Raw genomic sequence first — 18,332 nt, 5'->3', positions numbered from 1 at the left:
TTTAGAAGGGATAGGATACTTATGAAAGAAGGTCTATGAGGTAAAGTAAGCTGGTCTAAAATATAGTTGCCAATGAATGGTACGGTCCCACTCCAGGCAATATATGCTGGCCCTTTCCTTTACAGCAGAGTGATTCCTGAATTGGCCAATTAAGCTTACTAAACTGACAGAAAATTAACCCAGAAAAAAAAGTGTGCAGATGATTATATGGGTAGGATTAGGTTGGAGGTAAGGCAGCATGGGTAATGAAATGAGACTGACCTTTAGCCTAGCTGAGCTGGTTAATCCAGTATGCCTCTGTGTGTGTATATCTTTCTTTGTTAGACTCCTGAAAACTATTTTCAGTTAACCCTGCTTAATTCAGTGCATGATTAATTATAGCCATCCACCCACAATTCAATATTAAAATTGTTCCAGTTAAAGAATCTGATAACATACAGCCTTAAGCTACCTGCTGACTCTAGAAATCGTAGAACAAAGTAAGAAAAGTGGGTTCAGGTAATCATAGAATAGAACCATAGGAATGGTTTGGGTTGGAAGGGACCTTAAAGACCATCCATTTTCAACCATCCTGCCACGGGCAGGAACACCTTCCACTAGACCAAGCTGCTCAAAGCCCCATCCAGCCTGGCCTTGGGCACTGCCAGGAATGGGGCATCCACAGCTTCTCTAGGCAACCTGTTCCAGTGTCTCACCACCCTCACAGTAAATAATTTCTTCCTAATATCTAACCTAAATCTCCCCTCTTTTAGTTTAAAACCATTACCCCTTGTCCTATCACTATATGGCCTTGTAAACAAGTCCCTCTGCAGCTTTCTTGTAGGCCCCCTTTAGGTACTGGAAGGCTGCAATAAGGTCTCCCTGGAGCCTTCTCTTTAGCCTGAACAACCCCATCTCTCCCAGCCTGTCTTCACAGGAGAGCTGCCCCATCCCTCTGATCATCTTTATGGCCCTCCTTCGAACCTGTTCCAACAGGAGCTTGGTACATTTGTGTTCAACAACAGAAGAGGCCATTTCTCTGTTGTTTCACCTACTCTTCCTTGTTTGGAATTTGACTTTCACAGACCTTCTGCAGTGAGTGGCACGTGTCATAAATCAATCAATCAGAGTTGTGAAGGGATAAGTTTTTTACCTTTCTTTTTCGGTTTCTTTCCTGAAGATTACTTTCTTGCAGGGTTTACATTATGACAGCTTCCTTGCTAATTTAAAAAGAATAGAAGCTAAACTAATGTTTAGAACACGCAGGCTTTTGCTCTGGTTTTGTGTGGCAACCAAAATACTTTGAGGTTCAAGAGTCTGGGTTTTTCTTTGTGTGTGTGTTTTTTTATTTTTTGAAGTAGCAACCTTCTCCCATTAATTTTTAATGTCAAAGTTGGAACTGGATTTCCATGTCCTGGTTTATGTTCTGGAGGTCACAATGCCTTCCTCTATTCTTATTCTGAAATCTTTTCTGTGGAAACTGTTCTGGACCCGAAGGCTGATCAGGAAGGAAGTCCAGTGTGAGACTGCAAATGATGCAGGATTATGTTAGAATTTGACTTCACTTAAAGTAACCATATGTCTCCAGAGTGTGTGATGGGTGACACTGGAAATGCAGGCTGAGTGGCAACTGCAGGAAGAACCATAAGGCTGGATTGACAAAGGGCTGGTTTGTTAAATCTTGTTTGCTAAACCTGAGTTGTCCTAGTTTAACTTCTACTTTCTTCTTTACAGAGAATATTTTTTGCTACAGGCAATCTGAGTAATCTTTGTGATTACTTTTTTTCTTGTACCACCCAATTACTGCAGACAAACAGATGTACTTCAAAGCCAAGAATAATGATTTTAAGAAGCATCATAGCTGTGTAAAGTAGTTATTTAACACCTTCCCTTCCCCTCTCACCCCAGCCCCATTCCCTAGTCACTCCTCTCAGTGAGATCTGGGAAAGCTCTTTGTTGGTATGAAAAGCTCTTGCTGTAATAGGGGGAAGTTACTTTATATGTGTTGAGCGCAGATAAGAAAATGAAAGAAACTGGCTTGTTTTAGGTCTGTTGAAAAGGGAAATCTGGGACGTTGAAACATACTGAAGGAGAAGCAGAACAGCTACTGTGGGAAGACTCTAATGATGATAATGAACGGGGTATATGTCCGTATGCTGTAGCCCCTTTTTTGGGACTATTTTTGGTTTTAACATACAGTAGCACAAAACATACACTAGTATGAAGAACAGTTGTTAGCGACATTGTCAATAGTTCATCTAGTCAATTACATCTGTTTCATTCTAACTGCCAGTGCATATCTGATCATTATTTTTCATCTATTGATACTCTCTGTTTTATAGAGCACTTGTTCCAAATTTATGTAAAGCATAATTTGACAAATGCTGCTTACACAGTAGAGAAGAAAAGAGGCTCATGTGATGCTCAGATGTCTATTCTTAGGTACTGTTGAGACTCTCTGTTAGCAGCTGCAGCCATGGGAGCAATAATTATAATAATGTGTTACAAGAAGCAACAAGAATGAAAGTTATAGACGCTAATCTTTGGCATCCAGTGTGCTGTCATTACATAGCTTTGCTTTCATACTTAAACTTAAGTCTGTTTCACATTTATCTTTCATGTGCTTATAAACATTGCATTCATTAACACTGGAAGGAGGTTAAGTTTCTAGGCAGAAAGCATATTCATTGTGTAACACAGTGTAGTTAGGTACTGGGATTTCATTGCATTTAAAAATTGTTCTTCTGTATCTTACTGCAGTGAAAATCATGTGTGGCAGTAAAATATATATTAATTTTAAAAGCTGTATTTAATTTCAGCAACTGGATATGCAATCAGTTAGCCCTTCTTTTATATATAACAGTACCTTTAAAATACTACCTTTCCAGTAAAGGTAAAGTTTGAAAGTACAACTAAAACTTGTGTGAGAATGGCACATGGAAAGCTGAAGTGCAATAAAACTTATTGCTTGCTTATTACTTGCTTGTAATTTGGACAGTAGAGAATGTTTATTTAAAGGCATTGTGAAACTTTGGGTGAATGGTTGAGATCTTTCCAATACAACTTCAAAATCAGACTTAAAACCCCTGTCTTGACACAGTCCAGTAGCACTGCTAACAGAATGTGACTCAGTCCTGAAAAGTAACACCAATGAAGCAAGAACATCTTAAACTAGTGGATATTCTTAACTAATGAGTTCTAAAACATTCAAGATAGTAACTTTGTCCTTTTGAGTAGTATTAGTCTGCAACCTATTACCACCAAATACAACAGTGGTACTTCATTTGTTCTAAGAAAGATCTGTCCTTGGAGATGTTGGTCATGATTAATGCTTTAAGCTAGTGAATTCTGCTTTACCGTTGGGACACACTAAGAGTTGGCCAAAGGTCAGTTACTGCAATGTAGTGGGTGTTTATTTACAGCAACTCACTTGCGTTGGCATCCAGTGTGCTGTCATTGTGAAGTCATGAACAGACTTCAGCTATTACGTTCAAGACAACAAAAAAAATCTGGGAAAAGTTAGTGTGCAGTGTTTTCAGATTTTTGAAAGAAAAAGAGGGTCTATTTTAAAGCCACAATTAATGTAAAATTTAAAGATTCAAAATCAATAAGAAGTTCATAGTGGGTCAGCCTATAAATGCACAACGCAAACAGTCTCATGAATGATGCTTTCTAATAGTTCTTGCACTCTGTGAATACTCATGTTTCATCAAAATATAGTAAAATAGGCAAGCTATATGAGATCCTGAAGGCCTTTATATATGGCTTATTTCAGACTTTTTATGCTGGGAATAAATTTGAAGGTTATGGATTCTCATAATACCTCTTCACTGTCATGCTGTCTTCTAAAGCAGAAACTAATAGCTTGAGTACTTCCACTAATCTTCTGTGTAGAAGTGTATTCCAGAAAGCTGAGGAAATGCCTTCCATTGATAGATCCCTAGAGTCTCCAGTCTTTGGAAGTCAAACTTAATTTAAGCTCTGCCTAGAAAATAGCATTAGGGCAATGCAAATTAAAAAGTATAATATGCTGTCATGGTAAAATTCTAATGCACCTTGCATTTCTGTATCTGATTACTCACGATGCGTTTTTTCATGTCAGACATCTTTGAAAATAAAGTTGTGAAGTGGCTTATTTTCAGTGAGGGCTCAAAGTGTCCATCTGAGATCATGGTCTTTTATGCTGGGTGCTCTACAAACCTGCACTGAGGGGCAGCCTCCTGCCTCTGAAAGTTTATAGCCCAGCTGAACAAAACAAGTACAGGGTAGAAAGAGAAAGTAATACTGTCACATCAATAGCTAGGGAAGCCAAGACTAAGCAAGGAAAGTGCAGCAGAGCAGACAATTGAACCTGTGACACTCAGATCCTGTGTCTTCAGGTACAATGTTATTTTTCCTCTTGATTAAAGTCTGCAAATTCATTTCAGTTATTATCATGTATTTACTTTACTTGTGATCAAATAGCTACTGAATGTAAGATGAAAAAAATCTCTGCTGTAATTTGACTTTTTGCTTTTTTAATTTTTTTTTCCCCCTGGTTGATTGTAAAGGGAAAAATAATGTAATGAAGGGAAAATGCTTTCTTTGCTTCTCAGACTCTTTCAAAGGAGTTTGTCATGTTAATGTCTATATGTAGCAAATATTTTTGTTGTGCTGTAATATCTGTGCTACACACAACAGCAACCAGGTCAAGACTTGTGGAAAGCCAAAGTCGTCAGAATAGGGCTACATGGTATGTTGGGGCATGGGATATTAACTAGTGAAAATTAGGCTAACAGGAAAAAGGTTCTAAGAAGGTGTGAACAGTTTGTAAGCAGTCAAATATCCTTTGAAGAACTGCTCTGTTATGACTCATAGTGGCAAATTCAATTTTGTGCTTTTTTCTTCTTTATTGTCTTCATCTAGCTTCTGTAATTTATAACAGGAAAGAAAATAAAATGTCTCATTTTCATTATGGACATAAACTAGGATGAAATATTAGGTAAAAAAAATATATCCAAAAACATTTTATAAGCCAACAGTTTAAAAAAATTTGGGGTGGGCTACAAAGGAGAGGAAGAAAATTTCTTTCAAGTCCTTGTAGAATATGGAAGAGAATCAAACTTCATAGAGGAAGGGAACACTGTCATGTTTTGTACAACCCATGAATGAGATCAGTGATGGGGCTATTTCCATTTTCCTGCTTTTGTGAACTACACTCTAAGCTTATCCATGGTAGGTTTTCTTTTTTTTGTCCTGCTTACAATGAAATTAATTTTTATTTGATTTGCTTTTATTACAGTGCACATTTAGGCATTTAAAAATAACAAGACATTATAGAAAACCTGGGTTTTAGAGTTAATGGAGGCTTTTGAAGTGTTTAGGAGAAAAAGTTCACAGAGTCACATAGAACTTCTTTACATAGCTAAGGAGAATTTTTATTTTATGACTTTGAACAGGAAGCTATCGGCATACGTTTAAGTCAATATCTGTTAAGCAAAGTCCATAATGGGTTTAACTGTGTATGAATGAGGTATGAATATGCATGAGTTTGGATAGGCAGTCCTCCACTGGCATGTTTCAGCTTTGTTTTTATCTACCTAAATTTGGTAACAAAAGCAGGTAAATGTGCCAAGACAAAATAGCAGCTGCTAGGAACTGTGGGTAAACAGTCTGATAGGTAGTCTGTGACATGGCTGCTATGCTATCTTTTTATAATGCAACTGCACGGAGAAGTCAAATTATAGTTGCACAGAGAACTTTGTCATTCTGCAGCTTTTAAGAAATGTTTAAATTTTACATGCTTGTGAAGTTACAGTTTCAGAGTAATTTTTAAAGTAACTGTATTGAGAAACTGTCCTGGAAGGACATTTAGATTCCCGTATCATAATCCTATCAATAATGGTTTAATTAGAATTGGTGTTACCTGATTTAAAAAGTTAAGCTACAGCATTGGCAGCAATCACTTACCAGTTCTCTGAGATAGAAGGTGGGATGATTTTCTTGTACCCCGCACTGCCTTGTCTTTTTATGTTCTTCTCATGACTCCATACAGTGCATTTCTTGCCATGACAGAAGCACATGGGGTGCAGTCTGCTTTCAAATGCTTATAAAGTGGCTACCAGTTGTTTCCCGGGTTTGCAGGGATTTGCTTCATCCTTTTAATACGCTCTCTTTTTGATGGTGCCTCTTCAGACCAAGCAAGTTATCATGACTCAAAGAGGCTATTCCAGCTGGAGTTTTGGCAATGGTTGCCTATTAAGGAGATTAATCTCTTTTATTCAGCCTTGAAACAGAAGATTATAAACTTTTTATTCATGAATAAAGCAGAGGTGATGTTTTGTGGATGAAGTGCTTTATATTTAGAATGTTTGATATCACGTGTGTTTTGTTTTAAATGTTGCTTTGAGCCCTTGGGAATCCAACAGACTGATTATGTACAAGAAAACACACTATTATAAAATCTATCTTTAAATGCATAACTGAGTCATAATCCAGCCTTCAGTTTTTAAATCTAGTTGTGACTTGAACCACACAACCTTGGAGATCCCTCTTATAAAAAACATGTATAGTCAAATCCTGTCAAAAGTGAACACAAATTAGAGAGGGAGAGAGTGTGATAAAGTTGTGAATGCTTGCCCACAAAAATAGTGTGCTCTATCTGCCACTCTTACTCATTTTTGTGTCTTTCATTGTTGATTTAAAACAGTCTACAAAGGAAATTGATATAATTGTTAGTTTAGCAGAAAAACTGAGGAATGTGCAGGGTGTGTGTTATTTGAAAAAGCTCAGACCAGCAGAACAAATGCATACTTTTTTCTTTCATTGTGCTTTCTTTCATTTGTACCAGTCAGTATTCCTTCCAATACCTCAGAGTATTTAATCAATAATTATAATAATAGTGATTGTATGGTCTAATTCTTTCAGAAGTGGAACACTGAGGATAGAGTTGCTAAATGGCAGATAGTCAATATGCCATAAGAAACATTTAATAAAGTGTTTCCTGCACAATGCAAGTACTCAGTGTCAGCTCCAGTCTACCCTCAAATTGATAATGCACTAATTCAAGGTGAAATAGAACTGATTTACAGCAACAAGAAAGTGAAATGGTTGACATATGTAATACATAGGGTAGAGCTTCAAAGTAACCAAAATGTCTCCTTAAGGTAGCTGTAAAATAGCACTAAAGAGTTCCTGTGTACTCATGGAAGTATTTATGTACAGTAACAGATGTCATATGCAAGGTCATGATTGAAACCATGTTTCAGTGAATGTGCTGAACATACCTGAATTCTTTTCCTAAGTAAAAGGGCGGTGAATCTAATCAGAGATAGTTCAAACAGAAAATTAAGTAATAAGGAGATACATATGAACAAAGAAAATCTACAATATGCAGATTCAGAAAGTGATGGACTATTTGCATGGAGAAAGGAATTAGACAAAAACAAATCCTCAAACTCCAGCTCCTTCTCTGAGGAAAGATAATTGTTCAAGAAACAAGATTTTATTTCTGCTGTCCTAAGACTAGAACATGTTCTTCATGAGATACAAGTGAGACATCGAGTTTAGAAACAGCTGGTTTACATCTGACTTCAAAGGAATGCTCACATATTTCTGAAAGATTGGCTTTGACCATCTTGCCAAGAAACAAATGAAGAAACTTGAAGAAACAGCATTCAAGAAATAGCATTTCTGAAGATAGATCTTTCTTCTTAATGCAGCCTTTATTACTCATGAATAATTTCATACATCATGAGATATCTTATTAGTATCGTGTAACTGTTATAAGGCAGAAAAAATATGCTAATGAGAAGATTATACTTTGCATAGTCCCTCAGAACTCAGACCTTGAATTCAACATGTCATACTTATCACCTTGGCCCCAAGTAGAGACAGTATAAAGGTGATAAATATAAAGTTTCTTTTTTCAGGGAGTGCTACGGAAAGTATAGATAACGATGTGGCATTGGCCAAAATGCCTGTATTTAAAGTTAATTAGCGTGTTTTATTAGAGGACCCTTTCTACAGATGTGTATAGTTTTGAGATGAAGGAAAAAAAGAGCACCATTTAAATTTTTTTATGCCTAATATCTGTCCTGAGCAAAAAAAAGAAAAAATGGGTTGCTTATGAAAAAGCATTCCTGTAATCACCAAGACTTCCTTGTATCTCCAAGTATTTGAGCAATGGAACTTGAAATTTGGCAGAGAGGTTGCTCTAGTAAGTGGTAAGCTCTTTGTCATGGTTGTTGGAAGCTAGAAAGATAAGGGAAGTAGAAGAGAAAATGTGTTTGCTTTAGGGGAACTCCTTTTATGAAGTTTATGTACCTATGTATATACTTACAGAAGTTAATCCCCAAATTTTGGCTTAACGTGTCTGAAAAATCAGAGTCTCTGAGAGCTCCTCTGTCAGTGTCATGGCTCAGCTAGTGTGAGTGGCCCTGAGAGAGTCTCCATGTCACGGACCCTCCCAGTAGCTAGGGGTGGCACTGGAGCTGGTACATAAAAGGGCCTGATAAGTCTCTGATGCCGAACCCTTTTTACCGCAATGTGCCAGCAGATGGCAGATGCAGTGTACCATAGAATCATTTAGATTGGAACAGACCTTTAAGATTAAGTCCAACTGTTAACCCAGCTCTGCCAAGTCTACTACTAAACCGTGTCCTTCAGCATGTGGCTATGCATTTTTTAAACACTTCCAGGGACGGTGATTCCACCTCCTCCTTGGGCAGCCTGTTCCAGTGCTTGAAAAACGTTTCGATGAAGAATTTTTTCTTAATATAAGAACTGAACCTCCCCTTGTGCAACTTGAGGCTGTTTCCTCTTGTCCTGTCACTTGTCATCTGGGAGAAATGACCGATACCCACCTTTTCTCCAGGCTAAACATCCCCAGTTCCCTCAGCTGCTCCTCATAGGACTTGTGCTCCAGACCCATCACCAGCTCCGTTGCCCTTCGCTGGACACGCTCCAGCACCTCAGTGTCTGTCTTGTAGTGAGGGGCCCAACACTGAACACAGGATTAGAGGTGCAGCCTCACCAGTGGAAAGTACAGGGGGACAATCACTTCCCTGGTCCTGCTGGCCACAGTAGGGAACGACAAACCAGGGACAAAATATATGGAAAGCAGGACAGAGAAATTAGATGCTGGACCAAATGTTTTCCCCCCACTCAGAGAAGTAGAGGCAGTTTACAATTACTGGTATGTGTAATTTGTAAAGAAGTCAGTGTACAGAAGGAAGGGATTGTTTAAGAAATTAATTAAAAAATTAGAAGCTGGAAAAGTAATATAGAGATACAATGTCATCCTGTGTTGGCCAGAATGATGCCTGTGGTCCAGTGGGTGTAAAAGCAATGTTTGCCATAGCAGGGAGCATCAAACTCGCACACAGTGTTTTGCCCTCTCCACTGATCTAATGTACTGAGCACGATTTTTTTTCCAAATCACAAAATAATCTTCTTTCAAAGAATGCATGTTGGTGGGAATTATGGATAGACCAGAGTTAAAAGGTTATCAAGCAGAGGAACATTTTTTAGAACAGTCTGGGCATGGGAATGTCCCTTTGAAAACATATTTCACAATGCTGCTTAGAGGAGTTAGGAGAAAGGAAGGAGGCAGAAAAGAAAATCAGGAGGGTTGGTTATTTTTTGAATGCATATTTTACTGTTTGATTGCCTCCAGCCCTGTTGTCATAATGATTTGTTGTGTGTATTATCTGTTATGAGCTGCAGTTTCTGGTTTCTAAGTTGGTATGTTAACTAGGGATCACAGGTCATCCCCCTACACATGCAATATATTATTACCTATAAATAAAAAAATGATCATTTAAGTAATTCAAATAACTGTTTACAAGAAATGATAATACAAACATGTTTTTTTGCTAATGTTTGTTTGTTAATTTAATAGATCTTCTAGAAAAAACACATAGTTTTTACAAAATGAGATTAACTTCATTTAATAAATTGCAGTAGTTCTAGAACAGAAGCTTTGAGTAAAACTGCATTTTCACAAACATTACAGGCATATTAACATTGGTAGTCTCCTGACTTGTGCACCTGGATTCAAAACCAAAAATGTGTAGATGACAGAACATTTTATCTTACTATAGCAAAACTCCTCTAGTAGGTACAAGCACACAATTTTTTGTAGAAGTTAATAAAAAAAAGGGGTTTGGGTTGAACAGTGGTTAAAGGATTCTCTAAGAATCTGTGTGCTTTTCAGCTCATGTTTAGCCTCTTTTAGTGCCCAGCTTATTAATAAATAACTTTTAAACCATCTGCAGTTAAAAACTAATGAGAGTTCAGCTAGTGAAACATACTAACCTTGCTTGCATAAGTTTGTGTCTCCTGAGAGATGTTGTTGTTGCCCTGCTGGAGACCATAATGGTAAGCACCATGCTTACCACTCCCAGGCTGAGCATGACAGGCAAATTACAGGATCATGCAGCTGGGAAAGGACCTTTGGAGCGCTTCTAGTCTTCCTCCTTGCTCAGATCAGGGCCATGTAAAGATGGATGAGATTGCTTAGGGCCATTTCCTATTGACTTTTGAGTATCTCTAAGGATGAAGGTTCTACAGCCTCTCTGGAGAACACGTTCCAGACACTGTTTCATGGCAGATTTTAGGTTGATATAATTTGGTAGTGCTGCTGAAAGAATCAGTCTTATCCTATTTCCTAGCTTGTTGTTTCCCAGCTCCATAGTGCCCTTTCCATATGCTGGCAGGAGTATTTGTTCAGCTCCATAACACTGGATCAGGAAACGGATCTGAATTAAATTGGGAGTGACTGATCAGATTTATTGTGTAACAGCATGAAGCGTCATGCTGGCACAAAGAGGGGGGAAGGAGGTGGGGAGAGGTTCAGAAGCCAGGCTGAGGGGAGCTAGGACAGCTTCTTCCTTTTGTGACATCTGCTCCTGCCAGCTTAAGTGTTTCTGAAACAATGTGAGGAAGCAGCATGATAAGGGATTACAATGAATTTCTACTTGACAGAGGGGAGTGTAGAGTGTAAATGTGTGATAGGCATGTCTGTGATTCTTCAAGATTCCTGACAAGTTGCAGCTCAAAAAGTTTTAATTTAGGCTGATTCTCGAGGTCTTCCTTTCGACAGTGCTCTGAAGTGCACACAGAAGCATGATTTCTGGAAAGCTGCGTTGGATTAAGGGCACCTATCACAGTCATCTGTGGAAATGGGAGGCTGTCCTTTGGGCACAATGTTGTTTGGGGTGCCTTAATTACCCTGGTCGTACAAACAGAGCAGCTGTGCAGTGTATAATTTCCTCACTTTTATTACAGTTATTATGTTACTACAGAATTCCTGCAGCAATGCTGTGGTTGAAATAGTTTTGTGTGATTCAGAAGACTTCCATTTCACTGTGACAGTTTGTCTTTGCCAAGTGTGAATTTTGTTTGCCAACATCAAAAAGTCTTGTAACCTGGGTTTTCAGGCATATTAGGAGTTTCTGTTTTGCAATAGACATTTCTCTAGAGTAAACTAAATCAAGACTGTGCGCAGCGTTTCCATGATAAACGTAAGCGACAGTATTCAGAAATTTGACTTAATTTAGGAGAAATTTTGGCAAATGGTACAAGATTGTAAAAAGAGCTCATAATTGTAGAAATAGTCTTAATATGTATTTAAACTGATTCCTGGCTGAACTATAGCTTTAATTAGTTCATTTACTACATCTCTCCCATTTTCACTGTCATGTTTGAATCAAATGATGGGACCAGTAAGAGAAATCGGGAAGAACTGGCTGCTTTAGTCAGCACACATCCTCTCAGCAGATTATGATCATCATACAAAACACATTAAATCATTTTGCTAGCTTTTTTGTGGTAATAATTTCAATGGTATATGGCAAAATTTATGCAGCACTTTGCTAAGTATGGTAGAACAGAGAAAGTGCTTCTGCTGTAGAGGGTATTCATTAAGTGGCTTTGATTGTTAGGGTATTATAAGCTCAGCTGTGACAGATGGTGCTGTCATATCCAGAAAGTGACTGAAGGGTTGGAGTGGATTTCTGAATTTCTGTTTGTTGCTGATTCCAGATAGAAATAACTCCTTATTTTGGTAAAAATAATTTATCTGGAGTTTGTCTACAAAATAAATTATTACACTGAGTAAAAATTCTAACCTGCATTTTAGAGACTGTATGTGTCCATCCTTACAGATGTCAGATGAGTTTGGCTACATTGTCTGAAAAGTGTTGCTAGGCCTGAAAGAGATGTAAATTCAACAGCAGCTGATGTAGAAGATGTGAAATTCAACAGCAGCTGCTGCCTTCTTTATTCATTTCTGGATGGGTAAGAGGAGTCTTTTTAATCTAATGGTACCTTTGGGTTTGTTCCCACTTCCACTTTCACTGGAATCAGGAATTTATATTCCCTTCCTCTGTCTGAACCGCCTTCAAAGTTTTGTGTGAGCTCTTTGTTAAGTATGGGACTCTTGGATATCAGTGATCTGTTCTAAGACTTCTGCAAGTGTAACTCTTTAGCTGTCTCTTTTCGTTTGCCACCAGATATGACAACTATTAAGGAATACTTAATTGGATTTGTTATTTTTAGAGGAAAAAATATAAGGTATCTTACATATATGAGACTATTGTGTTCTCATAGACTGCCTGCTCTTTCATGCAATCCATTCAGTACCTCCAGCTTTTTCTTTCTCATTGTATAAACTAGGCTTTTTTCAATCTCTTGGAAAGGGCGTTCCTCTTGTGGCTCATCTGTAATTACCAACCCCGTGACAGCAGATCAAATATTCAGGAGCGCATGAGTGAAAAGTAGCTTTCTGCACTAGCTGTGAATCCTTATACTCGGTCCCTCCAGGGCAGATGAGTGGGCATCTACCAGCGATTTGACCAATTAATAGTAGGCCTTAATCCTTTGTAAACAGCTGGAGCCATTCTTCAGTGTCCCACCCCTGAGGAACTGAGCCACTGCTGCCTTTTGCCAGGATCACCTCTGAGGCCTTTTTTCTCCTTTAAGGTGTTAGGTGTTTCTCAGACTGTGGGTTCTATGTAGTCCTTTTACAGGTTAATTATGCATATCTGTACTTATACAGAGGAACCTGCTTCAAGAACACAGCACATGCATTTGAGCTAAAAACAAAGTGGGAAGTCAGAAACATATGTGCAGCTAGCTCTACATTCAGTGCTACAAAGCTCTGCATGCAGTTGAGGTGCCTTCCCTAAATGCTGCTATATGGATTCAACATAATTGTGTCAAGTGAAATAGCTACAAAAATCTAAAATAATCTGTCTTCTCAGATTTTATTACCATGTAAAGAAGCCAATTTCAGATTTAAACCCATCTCTGGAGACAAAATTAAAAAAGAAAATACAATCTTTCCAAACAGTTACAAGATAAAGGTGAAAACTGAACAATGAAAGACAGAAATACATGATTTTCTTGATGTGAAAATAAAAACTTAAGCAGCCCATATATTTACAAATATGTGAATCAGAAACTAATACTGAGATTTTTATGTTTGCCTCATATAGCTCTCTATTCAGTGACTGAATATGCTGCTCTGCAAGTTGAAGGATTGTGAGAGGGTACAGAGAAAGATTTCACAAGAACTCTAAAAAGCTGTAGTCCTGGGTGTGGTGTTTGCTCTACTGTAGAAACTTTCTTCTGTGACATTTATATTCTGTGGAAGTTTTTATTGTTAGAAAATCCTGGAAAGTATTAATGACAATTAGAACTAACAATGGCTGGTGTGTCAGCTTGTCACTTCAACTTGTTTGGTTTCAGGACTGTAGAAACACAAAGGATAATCTCAGTTTTCTTCTTTCCATAATTTTCACATTTCATGGGTTTTCCAGTGTATCCTCATCCTCACACCAGCAGTCTCTCACAGTTTTATTACCGGTTCCTTTATTCTGCTTCAGACCTTAGATCTATCATCATTCTTAGAATGTGTGTGTATGACTGCTACAGTGGGTTACCCAACAGTGCTCTATAGCAGGGCTGTAGTATGATTAATACTCCGATAGCTGTGCCAGTTTAAAAGTTTCCTTAAACAGATTTGGCTGAAAAATTAATCCAGCAAAATACCCTACAGTTGTTTTTAACTTGGCTCAATACCTGAATACAGCTTACTGTGCAGCCACAGAAACAGTTATCCTGGAACAACTGAAGGGATGGAGTTGGGGAAACATCAGTAATGAGGACCAGCAGTAGCTGTAAATGTTAATTGGTCTGCCTTCAGTCAGGTTGTCTACTGAACTGCAAATGTAACGTTTAGCCAGAACAGGTGTGGCCAACAGTTGTGTGTCCTAAGCGTGATCTTCCTACTGTATTTTCAGCTCTGATACACCAACTTCATTTACAACCTTTTGCTAGTCATTTACCCTCTATTGTTTTAATCTGTAAAATTGCAATAATGAATTTCTGAATAGGGCTTGGCTGTGGCAGCGTTTTTACCAGTGAAGACACTAAGAAATGCTACAGGAAATAATGAACCTAGATATATAATAGAATTTACTAGGTTGTTGCATGGAGAGGCCCTGTAGGATGGTTAGTTGTGTATTTTATTTAATGCGTTTGTCAGCTTTAGCAGTTTCTGCCTCTCCCTTTCCTGACATCTTATGCCTGCTTTGCCTGTATCCCTTTGGAGAGGCCAATTCAGTTGTCAGATGAGAAAAAAGAATATTTTTTTTGGTCATATTACTTTTCAGCTGGATCAGTTACTTGACCTAGCTTACTATACAGCCTACAAATAGTTGTTATTGCAAAATTGAAAGCAGCACAGAAACAGATGCAGACATTTGGGAACAAGAGCTGCATATGCTGCTGCTGCTTCCAGAAAAGACATACATCACAAGCCATGCCCTCAGTGGCTGCTGAGTTTGAGAGCCAGACCATTGAGCTGCCTTTAACAATTGTTCCTTTAAAAATCTTTTAATTTCTGCAGCAAGAGAAAAATAGTTGCCTAAAGGATCTTTTCCCTCATTACTGCTTCTTGTAGCATACTCCTTTGATAATTTCTATTACTCAGAATAACCACTTAAGTGACTTACAGAGTCTACTGATGAGCCCTGTGCGTGGTAATGTGATTGCAAAAAAGAGAAGTCCGTATTACAGAAAGAGTAATTTCTGAAAAGAATACCTCTAAAAATGTGAAATGTCTTTAAGTGAGTGATAAGGACTAGATTCATGTAGGATTATAATTGGGCAATTTAAATTCCAATTTAAGTGAACTCTGGGTGATTGGCATGAAGAGGAATTTGGATCACCTGCTCTCAGGAAGTGTGTAGTCTCTTTGGAAGCTTAAAATCAGCTAACATTTTTAGAGCATATACTGTATTGTATATGTGTGCTTCATTGATACAAAACTCTTTTGATAAATAGCTTCTCTGAAGTTACCTTATGCAAATTGAAAACTATTTATTCTCTTTACCCTTAATATACTTTTAAATAAACTATAAATAACATTTTTATTTCTTTTGGTGCCATACAATTCTTAATACTGATATTTCTATGCAGCTGAAATAACTGAAGTATGAACTTTTAAGTGTGGGAAAACCGATCACAGAGTTAAAAATATGTCATATATTTGTTCTTTCAGCAAGAGTTTTTTCCATCAGTATCCTGAATAGCCGAATCACACCCTAATATGTTATAACCTGACGCTGTGCCTGCCACTGGTATCAAATAAATTATGGTAAGATTGTCATAGATCTGCCATTTTATTTTTAAAATGATTGGTCTCTAAGTAGCTGTAAATTAGACTAATCAAGATGGAGATTTTTAATCGCCTTGTCATCCTTCAGTAGATTGTGTGATATGTCCATAGTAAACTTGATCATTATCCAGGAATATTTAATTTATGGAGCACACGTCACTGAAACTGGGCCAAATATTGCATTAATTGCTGGATAATCCTATGTTTTCTGATTTTTCAGAGCTTCTCTAGAGATTGCAAATTCTTCTTGGCTTATTTAATCACTATGCAGTTATTTTTTAGAAGCCTAGTAATTTCTAAGTTATTCTTGTGCAGTGTCCATCTGTGGTGGTTTGGCCTTGTCTAGAGGCCAGGTGCCCACCAAAGCTTCTCTATCACTCCCCTCCTCAGCTGGACAGAGGAAAGAAAATATAATGAAAGGCTCATAGGTCGAGATAAGGGCAGGGAGATCACTTGGCAATTACTGTCACGAGCAAACAGACATGACTTGGAGAAAATGTATTTATTGCCAATCAAATCAGACTAGGATAATGAAAAATATAAAACCTAAATCTTAAAACAGCTTCCCCACATCCCTCCCTTCTTCCCCGGCTTAACTTTACAATTGCTTTTCTCTATCTCCTCCCCACCAGTGGCACAGAGGAATGGGGAATAGGGGTTGCAGTCAGTTCATCACATGTTGTCTCTGCTGTTCCTTCCCTCAGTGCGAGGACTACTCACACTATTCCCCTGCTCCAGCATGGGGTCCCTCCCATGAGAGACAGTCCTCCACAAACTTCTCACACATGAGTCCTTCCCATGGGCTACCATTATTCATGAACTGCTCCAGCATGGGGTCCTCCATATGGTCACAAGTCCTACCAGCAAACCTGCTCCAGCCCGGGCTCCTCTCTCCATGGGTTGACAGGACCTGCCAGGAGCCTGCTCCAGGGGTCACAGCTGCCTTTGGGCATCCACCTGCTCTGGTGTGGGGTTCTTCTTGGGCTGCAGGTGGATATCTGCTCTACCATTGACCTCCACAGGCTGCAGGGGCACAGGCTGCCTCACCCTGGTCTTCACCACAGTCTGCAGGTGAATCTCTGCTCCAGTGCCTTCTCCTCCTCCTTCACTGACTGAGTGTCTGCAGAGTTATTGCTCTCACATATTCTCACTTCTCTCTCTCTGGCTGCAGTTGTGCAGGGTTTTTTTTCTGCTTCTTAAATATACTATCCCAGAGGCACTACCACCAAGCTGACGGGCTTGGTCTTGACCAGTGGCAGGTCTGTCTTGGAGCTGGCTCTATTGGACATATGGGAAGCTTCTGGCCGCTTCTCACAGAAGCCACCCCTGTAGCCCCCCCACTACCAAAACCTTGCCACAAAACCCAATACAATATCCAAACATTTACACTGCACTGTAATATTCAAATGGTGGACTGCATAAGCTGAACAAATGAGGTGAACGTTCTATATTTGTGATTTTTTTCATATAGATATACTCAATTTAATATGCAGATGAATATTCAGAAAAAAAATACTCTTCTAACATTTTAAGAAATTTTTTAACTATTACATGTAAATTTAACTGTGCATAGTTATGTTTTAATATAAGTTTTTACTATTATTTGAAAAATTTCCATTGAAATGAATGATCAGTATGTTGAGAGACCTTTGGAAACAATGAACTATATATTGAACTTTGCTAAAGTTGCACTTGAAGAAATTAGCATACTCTTACTACTATTATCTGATGGCTATATGTCAGGCGATAGCTGCAGTGTGGTGCTTTGGAAATTAGTTTAGGTGGGTCGAGGAGAACCGAGGTCATATCAAATACCTCACACTTGTATAAAAGTTCATCTGAGAGTCCTCAAGAACTCTTTGTGTTTTGTTTTGGGTTTTTTTTTCCAAATAGCAGTCACATTTGTACAAATCATAAGAGCAGTATAAATTTGGTTAGCTGGGGTAAACTCAAGTAGATCTCAGTCATGGACTTATTAATGTCCGTGCTATCACTTCTCTGGAAAAAAAACAACCACCGAGGCAGCAGAATATACTGCCTTCAAATTACTGCTTGTGATCATCAGTATGCTCCATTGGACTAGTGGGAACCATTTACGATTAACGAGGTAGAATCACTGCTTACATTCCTTTTCACTGTAATGTAATTTTGTAGCATATCATGCGTTTTCCTAAAAAATAAACAAGAAGGTAACTCTATGCATATCAGTATGAGTAAATTGAATGGCTAGCATCCAAAAATAGATCAAGTCAGTACTCCATTTTAGTTATATGGCATCTTATTTCTTACAGATATTTTGGAACTCAAGTGCCTTCTGTAGTAAGAAGTGGCTTTTCTTTTGGCATTTCCTGTATTAAGGAGCCTCTGTTAAACTAGTGGGTCTGCTCATATGAATACCTCTGCCCAGGTGTGCTTATGCTAATATAACATTTTAGAAGTAGTAATTAGTTGAAAATGAAAAGCTAAAAAATGTCCAGAAGCCTAAATGAAAGTGACTAGAGACAGTCACTTGCCTTGTCAAATCCCCTTGATTTAGGGAGTTTCTTAGGCTCCAGTCAGAAGGCAGTGATGGCTACTGTAGAGCTCTTGCTGTGCCCTTTGTTTCTTTCCATATCAAAGAGATTCTGTGAAAAACAGGAGTGTTTTAGAACATCTTTATCTGAAGAGCCGTTACAGGTCAGATAGCGAA

General features: G+C 38.3%; 1 protein-coding gene across 3 annotated transcripts in view; it reads left to right on the top strand.

The window, feature by feature from the left end:
- The window catches only part of CORIN (corin, serine peptidase), a 144,268-nt gene that overhangs the window by 56,076 nt on the left and 69,860 nt on the right, over positions 1 to 18,332 (top strand). The gene's annotated exons all lie outside the window — the stretch shown is intronic.

Source organism: Falco punctatus (assembly GCF_963210335.1).
Source record: "Falco punctatus genome assembly, chromosome: 1".
Classification (NCBI taxonomy): Eukaryota; Metazoa; Chordata; class Aves; order Falconiformes; family Falconidae; genus Falco; species Falco punctatus.
Note: the sequence above shows the minus strand (reverse complement) of the source record. Positions and strands in the feature narration are given on the sequence as shown.